The 23167-nt window shown below is 43.7% G+C and overlaps 2 protein-coding genes across 12 annotated transcripts in view; both read right to left on the bottom strand.

Annotated features, from left to right (window-relative positions):
- Window positions 1-19328, bottom strand: part of LOC108942270 (neuronal cell adhesion molecule-like) — a 79446-nt gene extending 60118 nt beyond the window's left edge. For 9 of the 11 annotated variants that reach the window (XM_018765462.2, XM_018765454.2, XM_018765458.2 and 6 more), the window contains exon 1: window positions 19175-19328. The gene's annotated coding sequence lies outside the window, so the exon portion shown is untranslated. The remainder of the gene's footprint in view (window positions 1-19174) is intronic. The other 2 variants (XM_018765463.2, XM_018765464.2) reach the window with 1 other exon arrangement.
- Window positions 1-23167, bottom strand: part of ttll1 (tubulin tyrosine ligase-like family, member 1) — a 917975-nt gene that overhangs the window by 123737 nt on the left and 771071 nt on the right. The window lies entirely within an intron of this gene.

The raw sequence follows: 23167 nt of genomic DNA, 5'->3' as shown, positions 1-23167 counted from the left end.
CATGCCCATTAGCAACTGGAGCAACACCCTAAGAGGAGCTCCGGCGGCAAACTCCATTTACAGTATTTCAGGGGAGTAGGTTGAACGAAGTGTGTATCACCCAGCCATGTGCTCAGCCGTCGAGACAGTCAGCGACAATGGCACATCTTCTAGTGAGCCTGGCCCGCTGCTGCAGAAGCAGAGATAACAAGTGACCTAAAAAGTGGCCTACATGCTAAATGAGCCCCTCCCTCCCGAAGGAGCACATTGCAAAAGAAAGCACATGGCTGTTCTATTTATCTAACTGAGACCTGACCTTTGTGTGTTTCTTTGTTTGTCTCCGTCTGTTTTCTTTCTGTCCCTAAAAAGGAAAACGGCTCCTGGATGACAGTTTGCTAAGAATCTGTCCTACTTTGTTCATTCAGTGATATGTTATTTTTGTGCAATAATACATAAACTGAAATGCTTGACTGGCAAGCAAACTTCTTGGTGCAGGAACTGCACTTGTGAGCGGTAGTCTGCAGGGTCGCATCCTAAGATGCATGAATTCAATTGAATTCAATTTATTTTTATAAAGGGCTCTTCTCACACAGTCACACGTTAATGAATTCATTTAGGGGATGCTTGTCTCCAAAACGACGTACAGCTCAGAGTAAACAAAAGTCTATTTCACAACAAGCACAGAGCTTTAGACACAGACATGCAACTGTCGAAGCACAGACTGCCCAAGACTACAATTATCTGCCTACAGAATTGAGTCAGACAGGAAACACAAAGGTGATAATGGCACATGGTGTGGTGCAAATTTATGAAGTTTTTAGGTGATCAGGACAGAAACTGGACCAAACGGGTGTTCTTAGAGACCCTTGTTGTATGCTGAAGAAGTTACCAAAAGGCCAAAGTGGGATGACAGGGAGCACCAGGAAGCCAAAGGGTCAAGATGATCACCACCCATATGAGTGGCACAGGTCTGGAACACAGAGGGGTCAGTGGAGCATAGAAGTGACATGGTTGTCACAAAAAAACTTCATTGCCAACCATTTTTGGGACATGTAGCAACACAGGACATGACATGGACAATGGGACTCCCCTAGTGTTCTCCCACAGGTGGGTTCCGCTGTCTTTGCGCTTCGAGGCTGGATGTCAGCTGGCATAACAAAAAGCTAACCTGCAGATCTCAATGTGGAATGGTGTGAGTGTGTCTGGTTTCGTGTGATTATGTGTGTGTGTGTGTGTTGGTGTGAGAGAGAGGGAGATGGCAAGAGCTGGAAACTTGCAAGCTCCGGGGCTGCCTCTGACTGGCTAACTGTTCATCTTCCCATCTGTAGCCCGAGTGGTCAAGGCATTAGGAGGAGGATTTTGCTTTGTATGCCGGGTCTCGCTACCTAGATGGGGAGTCACTGCTCAATGTCATGCTCTCCTTGGATGATTAATTGGCTGATGGGGCACCTGGGGGAGCCCAGCCTGCAAGCCAAGAGCTGAAAGGTCCACCAGGGTTACAGGCCTGCAGAGACACAAATCCTGTCTGAACAGATGGACAGGAGAGAACCTTCAAGAAGGGTGGAAGGGAGAAGAGCTTCTCCTGGCACAGAAAGACCATTGATGCTCCCACTTACCTGCTGATATTCTTTTCCCTTTGGCCTTTCTTTCAATTCGAATGCAACCTACACTGGGTGAGGAAAACCCTGAACGCTGATGGCCCTGAAACAGAACACGGTCACTAATCACACATACTGTATCTGCAGACCTTTCGTAACACAAAATAACAGGCTTTCCCATTTTGGCTGTAACCATTTCATTCTCTGCTGCTGTCTTTCGAATGCCTTAACACTGTGCTCACAAGTCCAGCAGGAAACTCACAAGGTTCACTGGAAAGTTGGTCACACAACAGTTTCACTACTGTTCCTTTGGTCTGGATAAAATTGAGAGTAACACAGTAGACAGAGTCCTAGAACATCCCTTCCTACATTTCTTCTTATTACTGATAAGTATGAAACTATGATGTACCCGAAGAAAAAAATGATGCAGAAGAAAATGAAAATAACGTTTGGTGACAACCAATTGTTCGGACCACACATTCATTAAGGACAGGAACGTTCACCAGTCGCTGCACTTACGCTCTTTAAAGAAGGGGCCCCTTTCCGAGTACAAACTGTTTCAGGCGATGCCCATCATTGTATTGGGATAATAAAGCATCTGCTTCATGGCACGGAAAAAATGCATTGTGTCAGGGCTCTGAATGGCACTGCAGGCGCTCATGGCTACCCCGTGATGCCCCACACACTTCCCCTATGGGGGTGGGGGTGACCACCAAGCCAGTTCAGGTCAGGACTTTGAGCGGAGATTTAAGCGAACGTAGGTGGTGGTTCTACAACAAAAGCCAGGACATCCTGAAATGAGCAGCACACGGCCAGTGGTGGGCCGTGGTGAGCAACGGTGCGATAACGGCGCACGGAAGGACATGGTAGGTGACAGCAAACTCATGCTATCGGCCCAGCAGGGGAAAGACGACAGGCTTCAGTTTGTAACGTGACACCTAACCAGTTAGCTGATGCATCATTTAGAGGCCCTTCCAGTCTCCATCAAAGTCTCAACAGTAACAGTGACTGGATGAATGACTCTGCAGCTGTGATTGGGGTGTTTTTGAGCTCTTCTAACCATGGAGCCAAAAGTTGAACTTTTAACTTAAGATCACAGATTTTCTGCTGCGCAATACATATTACCCTGGAAATACCTTTAGTCACACAGAATACAATACATGCTGCAGTGAAATGTATTAATCTCAAATGAACTTCCACTGTTTCAATTGACATTAACTCAAGTGGGTGAATAAAAGATACGTTGGGTTTAGGGCACAACAAAAACTTAACTCTGAAGGTAGAAGAACTTGGAAAAGTGCACAGCTTGACTGAGACACATCATTTATATTTATTCATTTAGCAGATGCTTTTCTCCAAAGCGACGTACACCTCAAAGAATAAAATTTGTGCATTACATTAGGAGAAGAAGAGACAGATGCAGATGTGTGATTTTTAAGTACAGTTAGTTTATTTTTTTCCACTACATGCACCGATGTTCATCACAAGAGTTGGTGCATAAAACTCAGAACAGACGAATCCTGATCACCTTCCTACATTTTTATTTTTTTTTTATAAAAGGCACACAAACATTTACATACACTACAGGAGTAGTGGTTGTATAAAGGGTTATCTGGGCATGATCATAAAGTTACGGTGCATGAACATTTACACCATACATGAGCTTGAGAGATCATGGGTGAAGTGAGTCCGGAAAAGGTTTGTTTTCAGACCTTTCCTGAATGTAGACAGTTTCAGCAGTTCCGAGTGAGAGAGGGAGGTCATTCCACCACAACGGAACTAGAACCGAGAACCTCTGTGCTTCATCTTCTTGCGCGGGACCACCAAGCGAGCAGAAGTAGACAAGTGAAGCAGGCTGGTTGGGGCGTAGCGGTTGCTCAAGTCTTGTAAATAGCTAGGAGCAGTTCTATTGATGCATTTATAGGCTATAACCAAGGTCTTAAATTTGATCCAGGAAGCTATAGGAAGCCAGTGCAGAGAAACGAGTACAGAAGATAGATGGGAATGCTTTGGCAAGTCAAACACAACTCATGCAGCAGCATTCTGTAGCAGTTGCAGAGGTTTGATGGCAGTAGCAGGAAGGCCAGACAGGAGAGAGTTGCAGTAGTCATGGGATGTCACCATGGCCTGAACAAGTAGCTAGGCAGAGTCATTTGTGAGGTAAGGACGGATCCTGCGGATACTATGCAGGATGTATCTGCAGGCCTGGGTTGTGGTTTTGATGTCCTGAGAGAAAGACAGACTTGAGTCAATCATCACTCCCAGACTCTTAGCCGAGGAGGTATGTAAAATGAGTGAGTTAGCCAGCTGGGAGGTGCAGGATCTCTATTTTGGAAAGGTTGAGTTGGAGATGGTGATCAGACATCCATGAAGAGATGTCCGACAGGCAGACAGTGATGCATGTGGAAATGTCTAATGCTCCAGGTGGAAAGGAGAGGAAGAGCTGTGTATCATCAGCATAGCAGTGGTATTTTAATCCATGGGAGACAATGACAGGGCCAAGAAAGGAGGTGTAGATCGAGAAGAACAGAGGACCTAGTACCGAGCCCTGCAGAACACAGGTTGAGAGAGGCAGAGAACAACGGGAGCTCCGCCAGATCACTTGGTAGGATCTGTCAGATAAACAGAACTTAAACCATCTTAGTACCGTTCTTTTGATCCCAGTCTGATTCCTTTGATCGAAAGCTGACCTCCACTAACGCAACATGAGAATTTCTAGACAGAGGAGAATTTACTGTATTTTGGTGTATAAAACAAAAAATAAAATAAAATACATTGAGCCCTTTTCCCTACAGTGGATGTCAAGGACCTTGTTATATTTAGCACCAGCATGCTCTAAATTACTGCATAAATCGATCCACTTTGTCACTGTGAGCGGGAAACAGAGCGCTCTGAAGACCTAGTTACATAAAAAAGAAAAACATTTGAGGGGAAGAACACTGTGGTGTGTCAGTTAGTGGCAACAAAAAGTGAGATAAACTGAAGGCTCATCACACATGTAAAACCAGTGTCTCCATAGGGTCTCAGTGTCACACGCACTACAAAGTAGGGAGAGGTGTCTGTGTGACAGGCGGTCCACTGAGTCTCTACTGGATGTGGGCTGGACCGGGGTGACAAACCATCTTTCCTCCAGAAATTTCAGCTCTCTAAAATGGATTTCAAAGTTAGTGGGCACTTACATCTTCTGGCAGAGTCACTTGTCAAGGCATAATATTTGGTCTTTTTATTATTATTCAATAATAATAATCCAAACCGCTCACCCCATACGGGGCACGGAGCCTAACCCAGCACACAGGGCGTAAGGCCAGAGGGGGAGGGGACACACCCAGGACAGGACGCCAGTCCATCGCAAGGCACCCCAAGCCGGGCTCAAACCCCAGACCCACCGAAGAGCAGGACCCGGACCAACCCACCGTGCCACCGCGCCACCACACCCCCCTTATTCAATAATAATAATAGTAACAAAAAATCTTTTTCAAACTTGAAAATATTCAGGGTACAACTGCTTTGGCTATTTTGGTCCAGAAGAGGCACTATGGTAACAATCTCAATACAGCAAGTTACAAAAAGCACTGTAAAAATAATTCAAATAAAGTGAATTAAGCGATGTGCGATGAGTGTTCTTATAAATTGGATTTTTTTTTTTTTTTTAAACGAGCAGAAATTATTTACATGTAACCTCTTTAGGAACTCATTGATGAATGAAGAAACTGATCAGTGAGCAATGATCTAGCAAAGAAAAGATGGAATAAAGGAACACAAAATAATTTTTTCCATTAATGTCTGGATACATTCCAGGCAACCACAGGAAACAGGCTTATTTATCCCCCATGATCTTCCCATTTGTGATCCCCAGAAAGATATTGTCCAAGGAAATTAAGATGTCACAGCACATCTTTTTTTCTTAAACCCAGACCAGGCTGCATTACAAAAAGCGATAAGGAACAAAATCAGAAGTGCCAGCATTTGTCTGCATCTGTCTGCAGGGGAGGAGCGCAAAGGAGTAGCTGGTGAACATGTGAGGCCACACAGAAACACACACACCTGCGGCATTCCGAGTGCTCAAAGTGACAAAGTGTGAAACAGTGTGGAGTTGTTATTAAAATGTATAACAATGGTGGAACGGACACATAAAGCATAAAACAGGATCATCGGGCAGCATGTGGGTCCACGACAGTTGTGAGCTGCGCAGTGCGAACGGATTGGTCCTCCTCATAAGCCTGGTGTGACTGCTAGTCCGACATGGGCATGGCCTTGCACGGCCTCCTCTTTCATCGTGGCACTTCTGTACAGCTCCGTGCCGCACTGATTCACTTGAATTTTCATTTCAAGGGCAATGTTGCAGCAACCTGAATCTGTGACTCTGACCAGTAGAAAAATCGTTACAATAAAACCGTACCTCCGCATATTGATTTCACAGCCTCTGGTCAGCAATAATAGAGTAAATACATGGGGTCTCTGTATATGATGATGGTATGAACCCAACTTGTCTATTTATAACAAATGAAAGGAGAAGATTACTACAAAAAAAAAAAAAATCAGTGCCACTGACTCAGTGCTGGTTTGAATCTAAATATTGTCATCTTTTGATAACCAGAAATATTTAAAACAAATTACAAAAGACATTTTTTTATTTTTATACTTAAAATGCACTGAGAAAACTGCATGTGTAGTACGGTGTACTAAAGTCTAACTGAAGAACAGACACAGTACTGTACTGTAAAAGAAGTACAGTATTTTTCAAAACACCTTTGATAACAATACTGTAAAAGAGTTTAATTTTACTCTCCACCGAAGTAAAAAAAAAATCTACACATACACAGAGACAGAACAATAATTCTGAATTTATTTATGGTATGATCAAGACATCTTCAGCAACATAGGGCAAGCTTCAAGCTGTAAAATTGGCTTCATGTAGGCAAAGTTTAACACCTGTATCCTCGATGTTCGTCATATCCACTAGTGTGGGTGTGTACGTGGGGCAGTAATCCAGCAGATGTTTTGCAGTTTGTTGCTGCTCTCCGCGTGGGCATCCAGGGCTGTCTGCTAGTCCCATAAATAATTCTGAAGAATCACGAGTACATGTATAACTGAAATTTAGAGACTGCAACAGAAGTAACGCTGGAGTGAAAATACACTAAATTACAAGTGCTTACATACTACTCCCGGGTCAATCTTCTGATAATTTCCTGCCATACTGAACGAATCTTGAAAGTTACCACTTGAACATACTTGACAAAAATAAAAAGAATGCTTTGAATAATAATTTTGAATAATTAGCCGTTCAAATCATTATCCAAAAAAAAAAAAAAAAACTGTCTCTGTATCTGTGTGGAACCCAAAAATGAGAGCAGTAAGAGCCTCTTACAACACAGAGCTCTGCAGACACTAGACAGACCCTCAGAATGTGGGAGGGGGCGGAGTTTAGGCTTCCCACGAACACAATGCACATGTTATCGGACAAAAAGGCCTACTTCACATCTCTTGACAGACGGCTTCAGAGAGACAGAACAGAACAGAACAGAGCAGAGCGCACCCTCCCGTCTCTAACAACCCCCCGCCCCCCGTCCTGCACGTTAAGCTGGAGCGAGGGCAACCCCTGTCCAGTTCATCTCTGCTGGGTTCGGCACACTGAAACGGGCATCAACTGGCACAGCTCACTTTGAGTAGCCACTCACAGGACGACCGGGACTGGAGTCCCCAGAGTTTCCTAATAAAAAAAAAACACCAATCAGTCCAAGGAGTCACTTCCTATGGCATTTCAACCAAACAAAGAGCGGAGCAGAAAACAGAAGAACGGCGGCAAAGATGTTTGTCCATTTAGGCAAGAGCAGCAGAGACCCCTGGGAGAGAAACCACCTCAGCAAAACTAAGACGCACTACTCGTAAGGAGATGCAAGGACAGCGACGGCTTTACTCGGGAGGCTGACAGCACCGTGCCGCGTCGTGACAAGGTGTCCTGCAGCGCAGTGATCCCCAGAGGCTTTGTTCAACACAGAGGTAGAGTTGAGCTGCTCGATTGAACACCTAAGGTCTACAAATAAGAGCAGAATCTTGAAGAACACATCAGATAACTTCACTGGAGTCCAAAAACACTTGAAATACAGACGAATGTTTAATAAACCCATATACATAAATAACAATAATTTTCATGAGTACAAAAATAAAACTGGTTTGAAATTAATGTTATTTACATGTTGCACTGTTAGCAAAATTCTGTACATTTCAAGAGTCAAGACAGAAGATTGAAATGCTGTAAAATACAATTTAAAGAAGAATTATTGCTGAAAATCTGTCTTTAAATATTTAGAATAAGTGTTAATTTTCAAACATTTGGCAGAGTTGAAAACATCACCAGATTTTACACCTTCCAACTTAAGTCAAACTCAACTTCATTGTCATTCCACCTATACATCAGTTACACCTACAGGGGAACGACATTTTACTTTTCTTTGGACCTCCGTCCCACATAGATCATACAGGGCAGTGTGTCACAAATAGACAAATTCAAGACAGTGCAACACACAGGCCAGAGTGTGGCGACAATATACACAAATACAGTATAATATACACCTTACAGTAACGTAAGTGACACAGATGATGTAAACCGATCAATAAAATATATGAGCACTGTGAGGAAGGCCGACATTATCGGTCACACGTGTCATATGGTAGCGCTGCTCACCCCCTCTCAGGATCACCAGTCTTTCATTAGCTTTTTCAGCCATGTGGACCGTGGAGAATGTGCTTTCTGCAGCCACACCTACAGCATAATAAGTTTGCTCCTAATATGTAGACATTTTATTTTTTACTTCCTCTGTAATCGGTGCTACTAAGTGGGAAGACAGGCATAACGGGATTGCGGTTTTTCAAAGCAGACAATGGATCGTGTTACAGGTCAACAAAGCGCCACCGAAAGCTCAACAGAAGACGTCGTCACTGGCCTTTGACTGCCAGCTCAGATATGACGGGGCACCACAGTGACGGAGTACAGCCTCCCATGGGGGGCTTGGAGACACACCGTCTTCCATTTGGACCAAGCATCCATCTGATCAGCAAAGCAAGTTACGTTTTACTACAGAAGGGAAAATTTTAGACCAACAGTACGTGGTCACTAACGATAGCTATATTTTTACTGCCTTGTGACATATTACATGTATTAAATGCTAATGTAACAAATAAATGTATCAGTGTCTGGTCAAAGTCATGTACCCTGCAAGCGTTGTGCCCTACACCTTCAGCACAGGGTCAAAAGTGCACACACACACAGGTGTCATACTATATACGGAGGTAACTGTGACTCTTGTTTTGGTACATTCAGGTTTCAAGCTCATCCTCCGCATTGAAGAAAGCTGAAAGAGAGAGTATAGAGTAAGAGAGCAAAAGCGAAAAGGGGACAATCCTCTTTGTGATTGCTCTTTTAGTTCATCACACGAGTTTAATTCTATAAGCCATTACAAAAAAAATCAAAGAGTCACCAGATGATGCAAAGTGTAATGTTCTGTCCACAATTGAAGGTATATATGTGCAGTGCTGTCCGGAGGAATGCTGAGAGCAGTGTGTCGCTTTTTGACCTAGTATCACTCGATGCTACACCCATTTAAATGAGGTAAATCAATTGCCTGGTAGCTGAACTGCTGCATGAGCAAGATTGAAAAATGGAAGTGAGAGACACCACCACCCCCTAGCACCCAAATGCCTTATATCATAACGTCTGGTAGATGCCAACCAGTGTCCTGTTCTTGAAGGAGGATCGATTAGTGCAGAGTTTCTTAACCTTCGAGGCCACAGACCTGTGTAAGAATCCAATGAATCTCCCATAGGAAAATATTCATAAATTAAGAGAAAATACCGTGCTGAAATTATTTCACTTAAACTTCACAACCTTCACACAGAATTATGCCAAAGGCAGTAATAGCATTGTCATATTTTTAATCTTACCTTTAACTTTAATTTAGCTCAAAAGTGTTATGGGCCTCCTGGAACTTGTCCAAAGAGCTCCAAGGCATCCAAAGTGCCCAGGTTAAAAACCCCTCTTTTAATTTACTCATCTGCAAAAATTCTTTGTGTTTAAAGCCTTTAAGGAAGAAAAATTCCAAAAAAGTGAAGCCAGTCTTGAGAACATCACACTACACCTTCCATAAAGTCTTGCACTTTCTGTTCAGATGTTTGTTGGAGAATTTTGCCCTTTCAGAAAGGAGCTCATCATTAAAACATCTTGTTGGCAGCACACACGAGTCAGGGACAGACACACTCAGCCAATCCTGTAGACATGTCCATTTGGGGGGCTTTGCCTCTGCCCTGGCGAATAAAGCAACCCTCATGGTGAGCATGCAACGTTAGGGAGGAAACAGCGACTCAAACAAATAAGATGCAGAAGAGAACGGTACAGCTTTGTAGAATGATAAACAACAATAAAATGCCACAAAAGTGAAAGAAATGCACCTGCCAAATACTACATACCCAACAATCACAAGAGAAATATTAGCTGAACTTGTTTGCGGTATTAATGAAAAAACAGGCAATCTCCTACCATCGTACGACGTGATATATGACGTTACCTTCTGCTACAGACCTGGTCTCACTTAAAAAGCAAAACTGGAAATGAAGTGCTGCGCAAAACATAGCTGGTGCTCGGGAACCCATGTGAGCTGGTGATGGCGACCGCTGCTTTCGGATTCCAAACTACTTAGGTTCCATTGTGAGATGGACACATTTGCACTGTGGTATGCAGCATAACTACTGTGTACTTAATGAGTAAAGCTGCACATGCTGTCTTCTTAATGGGAACTACAACACATGAAGCGGTGAACCTAGGAGAAGGGAAGATTTAGCCTTATCTCCAAACAGCAGTGTCTGATCTGGATATGAGTGTAGGAGAGAAGAGTACAACCAGCAGGGAAATCTGGACAGGCACACCATGACGTTATACTGATTGTAGGTACACACACACACACACACACACACATCATGAATGGAGAAGTTCAAAATTACTTTGCCCCTTCGTCCCCTCTCCAAACATGAGTGTGAACTCCCAGACTCAGGTGTCACAATCAGAACTGCTGCGGCTCCCGGAATTTCTGCTCATTCAGTTTTTCCACACAAGCTTTCTTCCGAAACAACTCACATGGTGGACATCTGTAGGTTTCACCAATTTTTACTGAAGAAATTCAGATTTGCTACCTTTCTTAGGCATAAAACACACAGGGATTTTAAACAGCAGCCTTTTGACCTCAAGCGATAATTCCTTAACCACAATGTGTTACCTGTGTCCCCTGTTCCACATAGGAGACCGTGCAGTGATCCGTCCCTAACCCCCCTCATCTTAATATAGTGAACAAGCATACAAGACAATACGAAAAGACAAAAACAGATATGCAACTGCAAAAATAAATATCATATAGTATTTGATTGTTGCAATTGTGACATGTATCTTTGAACAGACATTTTGTCATTCTGACCATAAACAGTGGACATTCTGTTGGTGTTATGGTGCTCTTACACAGGATATAGTTAAAAAGCAGTCTACACCAGCCTAATCTTAATTTTGGCCTCAAAATGACTAGAAAAGATTGAGGTCAAAAACCCATTAGAACCATAAAATTAGAGCAGTAAGCTCTTTCCTTTCATCCACAGCAGCCAATAAGCAGATGATCAAAAGGTCACATGTTCAGAGTCATTCAAACCAACCAATCATGTCAAACTTTCGAAACAATGAGCATTAAAGACAGTTGTGAGGAGCATAATTCTTTCTGTCAGCTATGACCAAACCTGCAGTCCCTGAAGTATGTGCAGCACAGAAAGAACTCAGTTCAGCATTCTGCTCGAGCTCGATACAGCTTCTTAAACACCACATTTCTCACGTTGAATTGACAAACATTGTCGGTTGCTTCACATATTTTCTTACGTATGTAGTCAGCATCACAGCACAGATTATTTTAGTTTATACAAAATGCAGTCCTTTACAGTAGTATAATGCAAAATTATCTATGGTGCATTTTTTTTTTGAGTAATATGTGGGTAAATACTTCTAAAAATGCAAAATTTAAACGTAACGTGCCCTGAACTGTCTTTCTCCATAGTTGACCCAAATAAAAAGTCAATATGACTATTACAACTAAAGCTTCAAGAATAGGGAATCTGAAAACCATTAGAGTGCCATGGCTTGGCTTCAGGGGATGGACCGTAGGCACCGGACATAAAGACGACGAACACTCCTATACAGACAGGGAGCAGTCAAGCTCACCTTGGCATCTTCATCCACTGCTGCCACAGCAACTGACAGCAACTCATCAAAGCAACCTTCTGGGGGCCAGCTTTCCCTCAGCGGAACGGTATAGACTGATGACAACTCAAGAGTCCGAAGCCGCTCAACCTTGTCGACTCTGAGTGACTCAAATGGAAGCCATAGTAAGAAACAGCCTGCAGATGTTGTCTATAATGTAGAGGCTAGCAGCCTGCTAAAGGCTAAGGGTAATTAACTACTAATCCCATATTATACAGAGAGGAAAAATGCCATTTGTCCATACTGGAAACACCTCATGCTGACATTTCCATTATCCTTGCAGCTACTGCACATCAGTATACTGCATATACTCTGCTTGTGAAAGATTGGCCAGCACATTAACACCCTGATGGGTTTCATCTGAGGAGGCCTCCATGTGGAACATGTCTTCTATGTAAAATAAACATAGTAATGAATCATTATAAAGCAGGATGGCACACTGTGTATGGTACAGTATTTTTGTACACTACAGTCAAAGGGATCATGTTGTGAGTGCATAATGAACTGTAGCTTATATAATGAGACTCAAGCTTTTTTATCCTTTTTTTAATTTGCTCTTTTTAGTTGGCAGATTGTAAATCTCTAATGGTAAAAGTAGGAAGAGGACTCTGGTGGTGTATTTGCCGAGCAATTAGACAACACAAGTGGGTGAGCAGTTGTGCCAACAGACTGAGGGTTGGTGTGGGGGGAGGTTCTACTTAAGCCTATGCAAATGCAGCACGAAAGAGTCCGATCATCCTAGTGGCTGTTTCCAAGCGCCCTATAACACACAACACAACAAGCTCTTGTTCTGAGATGGAGTCAAACTAGAAGCCCCCAACAGAGCATTTACCTCTTTACATCTGTCTCGCTAGAGGCTGCAGAGAAAAACCAGTCTGGGAGCAGCTCTGGAGATGAAGATGGGTTTAAGCAACAGACCAGCAGCACACCTCCTGTGTGGCGTGTCTCAGCCCCAACCCGACAGCATCTCCCCCCACTCCCTACTCTTCACAAGAAAGGAGAAGAACAGCAGCCCAGTGAGTTGGAAACAGGAAAAACAGACCTCCTTTGTTTCCCCCACTAAGCACCCAACACTCTACTGAAGCGTATGACTCCGGAACTTAGTCCCTTCTCAGTAGGTGACAATCCAGCAGACCAATGTGCCTAAAGACAGACTAAGAAATAACATGACAAACTCTTCATTTGGATTCTGTTTGTTTAAATCTTTGAAGTACATCAAAACAGGCTGTATCTGTCATAGCCAAGGAATCCTTTACAAAGTTGTACACAGATACTACCATGCACATGTGGCCATGTACAGGTCTAAAGAATGTTGTACATACAGTTGTGCAAGGAATTTGAGAAAATTTCTCTGCTTTTCCAGTTGCCCTGGAATCCTCAGGGCTTTTACTACAACTTTGAGGTCAAGAAGAAAATAAGATATGTCATTAGAAAAAGCACATTTTCTAATTCATCAGTTTCCATCTTGCCATGATAATTAAAAGTGTCTCCTAAAAACGGCTACAGGAGCAGCTGGAAGGAACTCTTGGGATGGCTCTCCTGGGTGTCGAGGCCTATTAGTCTCACATTCTCACACAGTATGAAACAGTAATTGTGCTTCCCAGCTTGCCAAGTGTCTCTGAAAACACCCTTACAGAGCTAAGTGTGCACAAAAGCTGTCTGGGGCATTTAGATCCTATCTGACAGTACAGGTCAGGATGGTGCATACAGGAAGTGTGTTTTCCGACACATCACCTGGGCATTACAGGTTCTAATATGGGCAAATCACTAACAAGATGTTTGCGCACTACTTACTCATAACAAAACATGAGCTTGTCAAAAGTTTAAATTTCTGCCACAATGGTAATGGCAGACCCATGGGAACATTCAGCAGAGCAGCGGTGAGCAACCCATGTGTAAGCACACAAGCAACTGCAAGGCTACATTCTGTTCAAAATATCATTTACGCACAGAAGGAATTAAAAAGAGTTTCACCATGAATGCCAACTGCATGTCTCAAACTTCACAAAAAACTTGCCACAAGGAAATCAATGCATTACATACACGTTAAGTATCTGTTTACATTTACATATATTCATTTAGCAGATGCTTTCTCCAAAGTGACGTACATGTCAGAGAAAATACAATTTGTGCATTACATTAGGAGAAAGAGAAACATTGTTGCAGACGTGATTCTTAAGTAAACCTAGTTTGTTTCCACTTTATGCACCGATGTTCATCACATGAGTAGGTGCATAAAACTCAGGATAGTTGAATCCTGATCACCTTCCTACAATTTTTTTTTTTTTTTTAAAAAGAAGGTGGTACACAAACATTTACATACAAAACACGAGTAGCAGCTGTGTAAAGGCTTATCTGGGCATGATCATAAAGTTACGGTGCATGAACATTTACACCACACATGAACTTGAGAGGTCATAGGCGAAGTGAGTCTGGAAAAGGGGAGTTTTCAGACCCTTTTTTAAATGTGGACAGAGTTTCAGCAGTTCTGAGTGAGAGGGGGAGGCCATTCCACCACAACAGAGTCAGAACCGAGAACCTCCGTGCTTTACCTTTCATGCGCGGGACCACCAAGCGGGCAGAAGTAGATGAGCGAAGCGGTCTGGTTGGGATGTAGAGGTTGATCAAATCTTGTAAATAGCTAGGAGCAGTTCTATTGATGCTTTTGTAGGCCATAACCAGGGTCTTAAATTTCATCCGAGAAGCTATAGGAAGCCAGTGCAGAGAAACGAGTAGAGAAGATACATGGGAATGCTTTGGGAAGTCAAACACCACTTGTACAGCAGCATTGTGTATCAGCTGTTGAGGTTTGATGGCAGTAGCGGGAAGGCCACACAAGAGAGAGCTGCAGTAGTCCAGATGGGATGTCACCATTGCCTGGACAAGCAATTGGACAGAGTCTGTTGTGAGGTAAGGACAGATCCTGTGGATACTATGCAGGATGTATCTGCAGGTCTGGGTTGTGGCTTCGATGTGCTGAGAGAAAGATGGACTTGAGTCAATCATCATTCCCAGACTCTTAGCCTAGGAGGTATGCAAAATCAGTGAGTTGTCCAGTTTGATCGAGAGATCGTGACAGGAGGACAGGCCAGCTGGGGGGTCTGAGATCTCTGTTTTGGAGAGGTTGAGTTCTAGGTGGGGATCAGGTATTCATGCAGCGATGTCCAACAGGCAGGCAGCAATGCGCGCGGAAATGTCTGATGCTCTAGGTGTTTAGGATTGCAGTCAAAACAGAATAATAGTAGAAATGTACATTTGTTCATTTGCTGGATAGTTTGTTTAATCAGAGAAAAATGCTGATTCTGTGTGTTCCATTAAGCTACCTGCTCCCTCTGCTCCCTCTGCCCCCTCCCTCCACAGTTTGAGCATCAATTCTGAGTTTGTTTTGCTGTCCCTAATGGTGGAAATTGGAAATGCGGGTAATTTTTTTCCAGTGAAAGAAATTTTAGAAAATGGTGAAGAAAATTCAGTTTAAAGTCAAAAATGTTGGAATCTTCAAAAATCCATGTTTGTAAGACAAGTTACAAGTATATTTAACTTTACTATCGGTCATCACTGTGTGGCTATCTATCTACACACCATTTGGAACAAAAATTTTGGATTGTAATCTCAAATGTTATTTACCTGCATAAAACAAGGCAACATCTCAAACAAAAACTTATTCCCAAACACAATTAATTATATTTTCATCTATTTTTAGCTGATATTTTTCCAAAATAATGTATAAAAAATACCGATCTTTAATAGAATTTAAAATAATTAATAGAGGTTTGTATCCATTTTCATAGATTTTTCAGCTTGTCCAACTATTAAATCTGAGCTTCTAAGCCACTACATCTGCTCTGCTAATTCAGGGGCTCATATACTTTCCAAATGGTAATCAGTAATCAATATAAAATTGGACTGTACAGTTGTAACCTTACATCATTAATTTTATGTAACAGCACTAATTCTAAGAGCAAAACCAAAATTTTTTCCAGTAAAATTAGAAATCACTCACTCACTTTCAGTAACTGCTTGTACAAATCAGGATCACAGAGATCCAGAGCATATCCCAAAAGTACCTAACCTAAAAGTACACAGTATAGGTGCAGGGTACTATCTGGAATCGACATTTGTAATTACTAACAAGTAATGCTAAAAATGTCTCCCCTGTCTTTATAGGTCATTAATGATAATGTTAAACAAATCTTTTCGGTATTCACTACAGGCAGCCTATGGTCAAATGTTAAAAAAAGGAAGAAAAAAAAACAACATGGTAATATTTACTATATTATTTAACAATAATTATTCAATATTATGATCACGGGGTGCGGTGGCACAGCGGGCTTGGTTGGGTCCTGCTCTCTGGTGGATCTGGGGTTCGAGTCCTGCTTGGGGTGCCTTGTGACGAACTGGCGTCCTGGCTTGGGTGTGTCCCCTCCCCCTCCAGCCCTATGCCCTGTGTTGCCAGGTTAGGCTCCAGCTCGCCGCAACCCTGCTTTGGACAAGCGGCTTAAGCAAATGTGTGTGTGTGTATTATAGTCACTTTGATTTTCCTCCTTATACTAATGTATAATGGAGAAAGAATTTATATACCTCAGACTTGTAACAAAACTTTAAATGTGCCTATTTTCATCTAAATGGCTATTGTGTAACACAAAAGAAAGTTTACCGTACATTAAATGTAGTAAACAAGTGAGAGGAATTTATTTAGGGCAGAGATGAATATACCAGAGGATAAGTACATTATTACTTTATAATAATGTTTGTTTGCTGTCATTGTGTCACAAAACCACTTGAACTGAGGTTCCTAAATGTACAGCACTTACCAAAATAATGTTAAACACAACTGTAGTGCCCAACCAGTTGCATTTTAAACTATAATCCTACATGACCACAACCATAAAGCTCATCTTGTTTTCTCTAGCAGTCGGTTTCATTCCACCAACCCCCACAGTTCCAAAAGTGGCCTCACAGCAAAGCCCAACAAAGAGTTCAGGGTGGTTCTGGTTTGTCATCCACCATTGTATATTTACTGTGATAGGATTTCAGCCACCTTCCGTATACTGACATACATTTCATAAACCGTTCAACATGAACAGATTCTATAGCAATATGACTGAACTCAGAAGTCCACAAAATCTGGCACAGTGACACTATTCCTATCACAGGAACATTATTATTATTAATCTTTACAGTCCAAGGCAACTGACATTGTCAGGACTGGTAAAAAAAAAAAAAAAAGGGGGGGGGGGGGGGGGGTAAAAAAAGCAAAACAGAAAAGACACTGCAGAATGCCATTAATCAGAGGCAACATTTTTTCCAGCCCACACTACAAAATAAGTGGCATTCATTTGAAACTACCACATCTCCTCCCACAGGCTAGTTCTTTCCCATTACTGGCTTTCAGCTCCTCCAACATCTACAGGTCATCATACTGCTGAACGTCTGTCATGATGGCATCTCAGTTCTCACACCTCGGTCTCCTTTAAGGTCAGAGCATGTTAATGACCTGGCAAGTATGGATACCATGAGTCCTCTCTGTCTTTCCTTTCCACATTAGCCAGGTCCATTACTCATTGTGTGTCCTCGACAGCGCGTGGCCTAATGCTTGCCTGCGGTGCTCTGCTAACGGAGCGCTTTGGAAGGTCTGAGGAGCCATCCGGTGTAGCCATTCAGCAGCTAGCAAGGAAACCGTTATCAGTTGGTGGAGAGCAAGAGAACATTGTGAACCTCCAGCATCACCTTGCCTGCTCAGGGGGGGGATTTTATTTATCACCGTCACTTGTCATGTATTGTTTTTGCAACAGGTTCCACTGACTGCCAGAACAGGTCACAGAGAGAAAGGGTCCAGAACCATAATAACCGTGCCTTCTCACCCCGATGAGGAACAGGAAAGCAGGTAGCGCAGAACTCAGGGTTTTGCAGTTTGAACATTACTGGTTCCATTGCTGCTGTAGATGCCTTGATTTAGATACTTACCCTGAATTGATACAGAAAGTTGTTTAAACGGGTAAATCGCTGTAAAGTTGCTCGGATGACACCGCAAGTTGCCTTCAACCAATGTATTATTATACTGTGTTCAGGTGCATGGATCTGACATGGACTGTACTGAAGAGTGCAGACTGCTGGTGGGAATGTCACCAGTGGGGGAGGGAGTGGGGTGGGCTGGGGTACCAGGGGGACACCATCATATTTCATTTTTTAAAGAAATAATAATTCATATTTTTTTCATATACATTTTAATAAACAATAATTCGTTTTTTTTATTAACTTCATATTTCACTCCCTGCCATAAGGGACAGTGAAAATATGAAAACTATAAATATTTCAAAATAAATCCTACCAAACTTCTCGTTTGTCCCCATGAAAGAAAACACATCTGGAGAAGTTTTAGCATAGTTTCCCATCAAGGATCATAACTATAAATTTGAATCTCCTGATTAAAAGTGTGGGGAAACAATTAAAAAAAGTAAACCAGTAAGGGATCAATGCCATGGTTACATGTCAGTCTGAACACTTGGTAAATAATGAAACCCCCATCACTGGGGCGCGCGCGTGCGCGCGTGTCTCTCCACAAGGCGAATTCCGTTACACGTTATGCAGAATTATGACGCAAAATCCATCCTTGCAGTTTCATATACATTTGACATATATATCTCTCATATTCTTTTCACATACGACATATGATATGTCCCGTTTTGCTAGAAACCGCATTTTAAAGGAGGAACCGACGCGATTTCGCCGACAGTTAAAATAAAATGGTAAAAAAAATCCACATTTTCACACAGCACACGGACCAACACACACACACTTGACACTTCACTTGTACCTTTGCTACCAAAAATCATTAATATATTATTGCGGGAAATTATTGCAGCATCCAAACTGCCGACGCCGCCTTCATAGATTAAATTGAAAACACAACATGATTAGCAGGAAGGCGTTTGTGACACAAATATAAGACGAATTTGTGGTGGAGATTTTGGGACGGCATCTGTGAAATTGCGCTAAAGTACAGAATGAACGAAGGTAGAAGAAAGCGGAGCCTTCGGGAGGAGAACGATCATAATGACTACATTTAGTCACCTGTGTGGATATTTTGGTTATCCACACATTTTTGCCTCAGACTGAACCGCGCTTTCATCCTCCTCACCGCGCTGAGTGACGAACGCAAATATCCGCAACATCCCTCGCTGGACGGGACGGGCGCGAGCGCGAGCCGAGCGCGTTTCCCTCCAGTTATCCGGGGCACCGCGGATTCGTCGCGATTTTTGCAGGGAAAAACTGATAAAACACAGCACGGAAAAGGGAAGAGGGCAAAACTCACCGGCGTTCAGCGGTAAATGAAAGAACGCAGCGCGCCCCTAGGGATCGCCGGAGCAGGTGCTTCTCGCGCGCCCAGCCGGAGAGATGGACTCCTCCTCGCGAGTGGCCAGCAGCGCGTCGCTTCGCTGGCGCCGCCACACCAGCAACACCACGCCCCCACCCGCCCCGCTCGCTCGTCTCGACCGGCTCTCGCGTGCACGCGCCCGCAGCGGCCCCGACGGCGGAACGAGTGGACGGAGGCCGCGAGGGATTTGGTGTTTACGCTGCGTGTACAGCACACACGAATATTGTGTGCGTGTACTCATGTACTTATGCTGTACATGTGCACTGTCATTCAGAGCAGATTTAGGCCAACGGCTGTGTGACAAAAGGGATTCGGGACACAGAACATCTAACAGCAGCTCTGAGTAGGAGTGCGTGACTGTGTTTTACACCTAAACTTTAGCCATTACCACGTCTGCACACAAGGGTTTCTGGAAGGGAAGCCTTTTCTAAACAAAACTACACCAAAGAAAATACCTTTATCTCACTCCCTTTTTCTTGCGTAACTGTCCAGTGTTTGGCTTCCCCAGACATGGATGTGCCATGTGACTTAACGCTCCTGAGAAGGATGAGATGAAGCTTCCTGGTCTTTGTTGTGCTTCTCACCGGTGCTCATCATCGCAGCGCCTATGATCAGCGTGCAGCGTGCAGGACCTTGCAGCCACGTCATCCAGTTGACATCTGGAGCGGTCGATCCCAAAGCAATGGAGTTGGCGCCTAATCCAGACACTGATCCCCCCCATCCTGTAGGCACTGTGTTTACAGTGGGCAGGGAAGCCCTTTTCTATTCTTGCTGTAGGGTTAGGGTTAGCAGTGCGTTGGATGAGGAAGCAGCACTCCACGCTGTTCTGGGATAAGAGTCCCGCAGCGAAATTTGCAGAAAGGGGATTCAGCAAGAGGACGGGCTCTGAGGCTTTCGGTAGCCCTTCGCAAACATTGGTCACAGCCCTTTGACCCATTGCGGCTCTGGGCAAAGGAAGGAGGATGTATTAATGGAGGAGCCGTTAGCTCACAATTACCGACGCATAATTTGCTGGCCAAGGGAGCAAGCAGGCGTGGTTCGTCAGTGTCTTCTTCTGAGCACGTGATGGATGCGAACATGCAAAGTCCACCCTCCCCGAGCTGGATTTGAACCCCAGACTCACCGAGTAGCTTGGGAACCATTGGTGAGCAGCACTGCCTGCTGCAGCCTCACTCTTCAACTTCCGGGGGACACAGCTGTGCTTTGTCTCTGAGCAGCGTGTCGATGGACCCGGACCTTCAGCCTGCTGCAGACAGCGGTTTTACCTTTGGGTCTTACCGTCTCTTGGGTCTTAGAGAAAGAGGCAATTACTGCGTGGGACTCTTGCAGGGTGCGGAAAAGTCCACATTACACTGGACTTGCACAGCCTCAGATGCTTCCAGTGAGGTAGTGATCTCAGCAGATGGAGCCATGCTGATGTCTGATGCTGCAGAGATGACATGAGGCAGGGGGCCCCATCAACACAAGATAAATGGAGCCATTTCTGCACAATATCATGTTTTAAGGGCTGCCACGTGGTCTTCGCACTGCAAATCGGGAACTGGCACTTTAGCAGGCAGATTTTTAGGCTATGCAGCTCGCCGGTAGACACACCGGAGGGTGGAGACTGTAAAGCACGGCACAGGGCAGAAGACGGGACAACACCCGAGAGTAGCATCACGTGGATGATGTTTCAGACCCTGCTTGTCGTAAACATACAATTAAAAACAACCTGTCACAACCACGCAGCAAGTGTCTTTGTTTGTGTCCAACGGTGACCTGCACCTGTGCGGAAGGGGACAGACATCAATCAGTGCAATGAAACATAAATCATGTAATCGCCACCACCCTCAGTGCTCCTTTGATTGCCACAACCCCGCCCCCCCCCATTGTCTCATACCCCCTCTAGAGTAACAGCAGCAGCTAGAGAGCAAGGGAGAGTTATGCTAATAAATCCTCCATGGAATAACATCACACAAACAACTCATCACACTCTCGTTGCTTCCTTAATACTTAGCTGAAAGTAAGAGTGACGTTATTGTGGGTCATAAACTGCGAAAGACATATACAGCACCTTGGGCACACAACATGTACACCATACATTTACATGTAGTTAATGCTTTTTCTCCAAAGCGACTTACAGTGTTAGTCTACCTACATTCATGCAGCTGGGTAATGTAACTGGAGCAATTCAGGATAAGCAGTTCAGCAGTACTACAGCTAGAGGTGGGGTTCAAACCTGCAACCTTTGGGTCCAAAAGCAGCAGCTCTAACAACTATGCTACCAGCTGTCTCTAGATGCACAACATGTACACCACGTGTACACAACACAAACACTTTTAGTGGCTCATAGCATGTGAACAAAAACAATTAATGGCAGCTCCTGTATGAAGTAAACTGGTTCAGTAGTCTTTTAATAATGATGTGTGTGTATTAATAATTTATAATAATTTAATAACATTTCTAGCAGTAAGGAATCTCTGTTACGAGTGCTTTAAATGTAAATGATGAGATGCCCTCCAACTGCAAAATAAGAGTTTTACAAAGCCTTACATGAGTTCACAACCTTATTCATTCATACAAGACAAGTGGGCGGCAGCGGTTTGGTGTCCTCTAAGGGAGACCAGAGAACAAAACCGGTCTCACAGCAATGGCCAATAGGCTCTTCCAACATTAGCGTTACTATGGTGTTTAAGTTCCCCTTGTCACAGGACTCAAGCTAAGATGGCCTGTGAAGCATAAAATAAATGATCAGAAGACAAAATTTAATTTCGCACTCAGTGAATCACAGCAGCCCGAACACAATTTTAGGTCTGAGCCTCAATTTCAGCATCCTAGAAATTCCAGCAATGTGCTGCAGTTTGGTTTGCACATATTTGTCTTGTTGGAGTGGAGCTCAAGATGTTTAGTGTAAACAAATGTAAACCGTTTTGAGAGAATGCCTTGCAGAGATTTGTGGTGCCATGAGTTCTCCCTGAAAACCAATTAAAATTTAATGAGCAAGAACGGCAGCCTTAGATCACATGCACTGGAGCATATTGAAGAAGACCAGACACCTTGAGACAGCAGGGGCAGTTTTGCAAGTACTGTACTACACTGCACTCCACTGTCCTGTACAGGTGCTCCCCAATTTACGATGGGGTTACGTTCCACGAAACCCGTCGTTAGTCGAAAATGCATTTAATACACCTAACCTATGGAACATCATAGCCTAGCATACGTACGATGGCCAATACGGACTTGCCGCCTTCATGCTGGGTAATTATCTTGAGTTTCTCCTCAAGAGTAATCGCCCTCCTCTTCTTTTTCCCACCAGTAGCAGAAGACACAGATCGGCGTTTCTGTGACATTATGGATGCACGAAACACAATGAAGGTACAAGGGGGTATCTCTATAGCGACCTCGTGGCAGACTGGGAGATACGGATCGCTGCCGCTGCCCAGCATTGGGAGAGAGTATCGCACTGCATATCGCCTGCCCAGGAAAAGATCTAAATTCAAAATTCAAAGTACAGTTTCCACTGAATGTCTATCGCCAGCTCACCATCGCAAAGTCGAAAAAATCCTAAGTCAAACCATTGTAAACCGAGGAGCATCTGTACTGTCCTGTACTCCAGAGAGACGAATCACACACACGCACCGACTGAAGCCGCTTGTCCCAAGCAGGGTCACGGCAAACCAGAGCCTAACCCAGCAACACAGGCCGCAAGGCTGGAGGGGACACACCCAGGATGGGATGCCAGTCCGTCACAAGGCATCCCAAGCAGCACTCGAACTCCGGACCCACCAGAGAACAGGCCCAGGCCAAACCCACTGCACCACCCAGAGACAGAGCACTCTCCTAAAATGTTGCCTGTGAACTTTCAGGACAGAAAGTAAGGATTGGTCTGGGAAAAACAATTTAACTTAAATGGAAAAAATAAGTTTTATGAATGATTCCCAACAAAAGATG

Source organism: Scleropages formosus, chromosome 5 (assembly GCF_900964775.1).
Source record: "Scleropages formosus chromosome 5, fSclFor1.1, whole genome shotgun sequence".
Lineage (NCBI taxonomy): Eukaryota > Metazoa > Chordata > Actinopteri > Osteoglossiformes > Osteoglossidae > Scleropages > Scleropages formosus.
The sequence above is the reverse complement of the archived record's forward strand: the minus strand, read 5'-3'. Positions and strand labels throughout refer to the sequence as shown.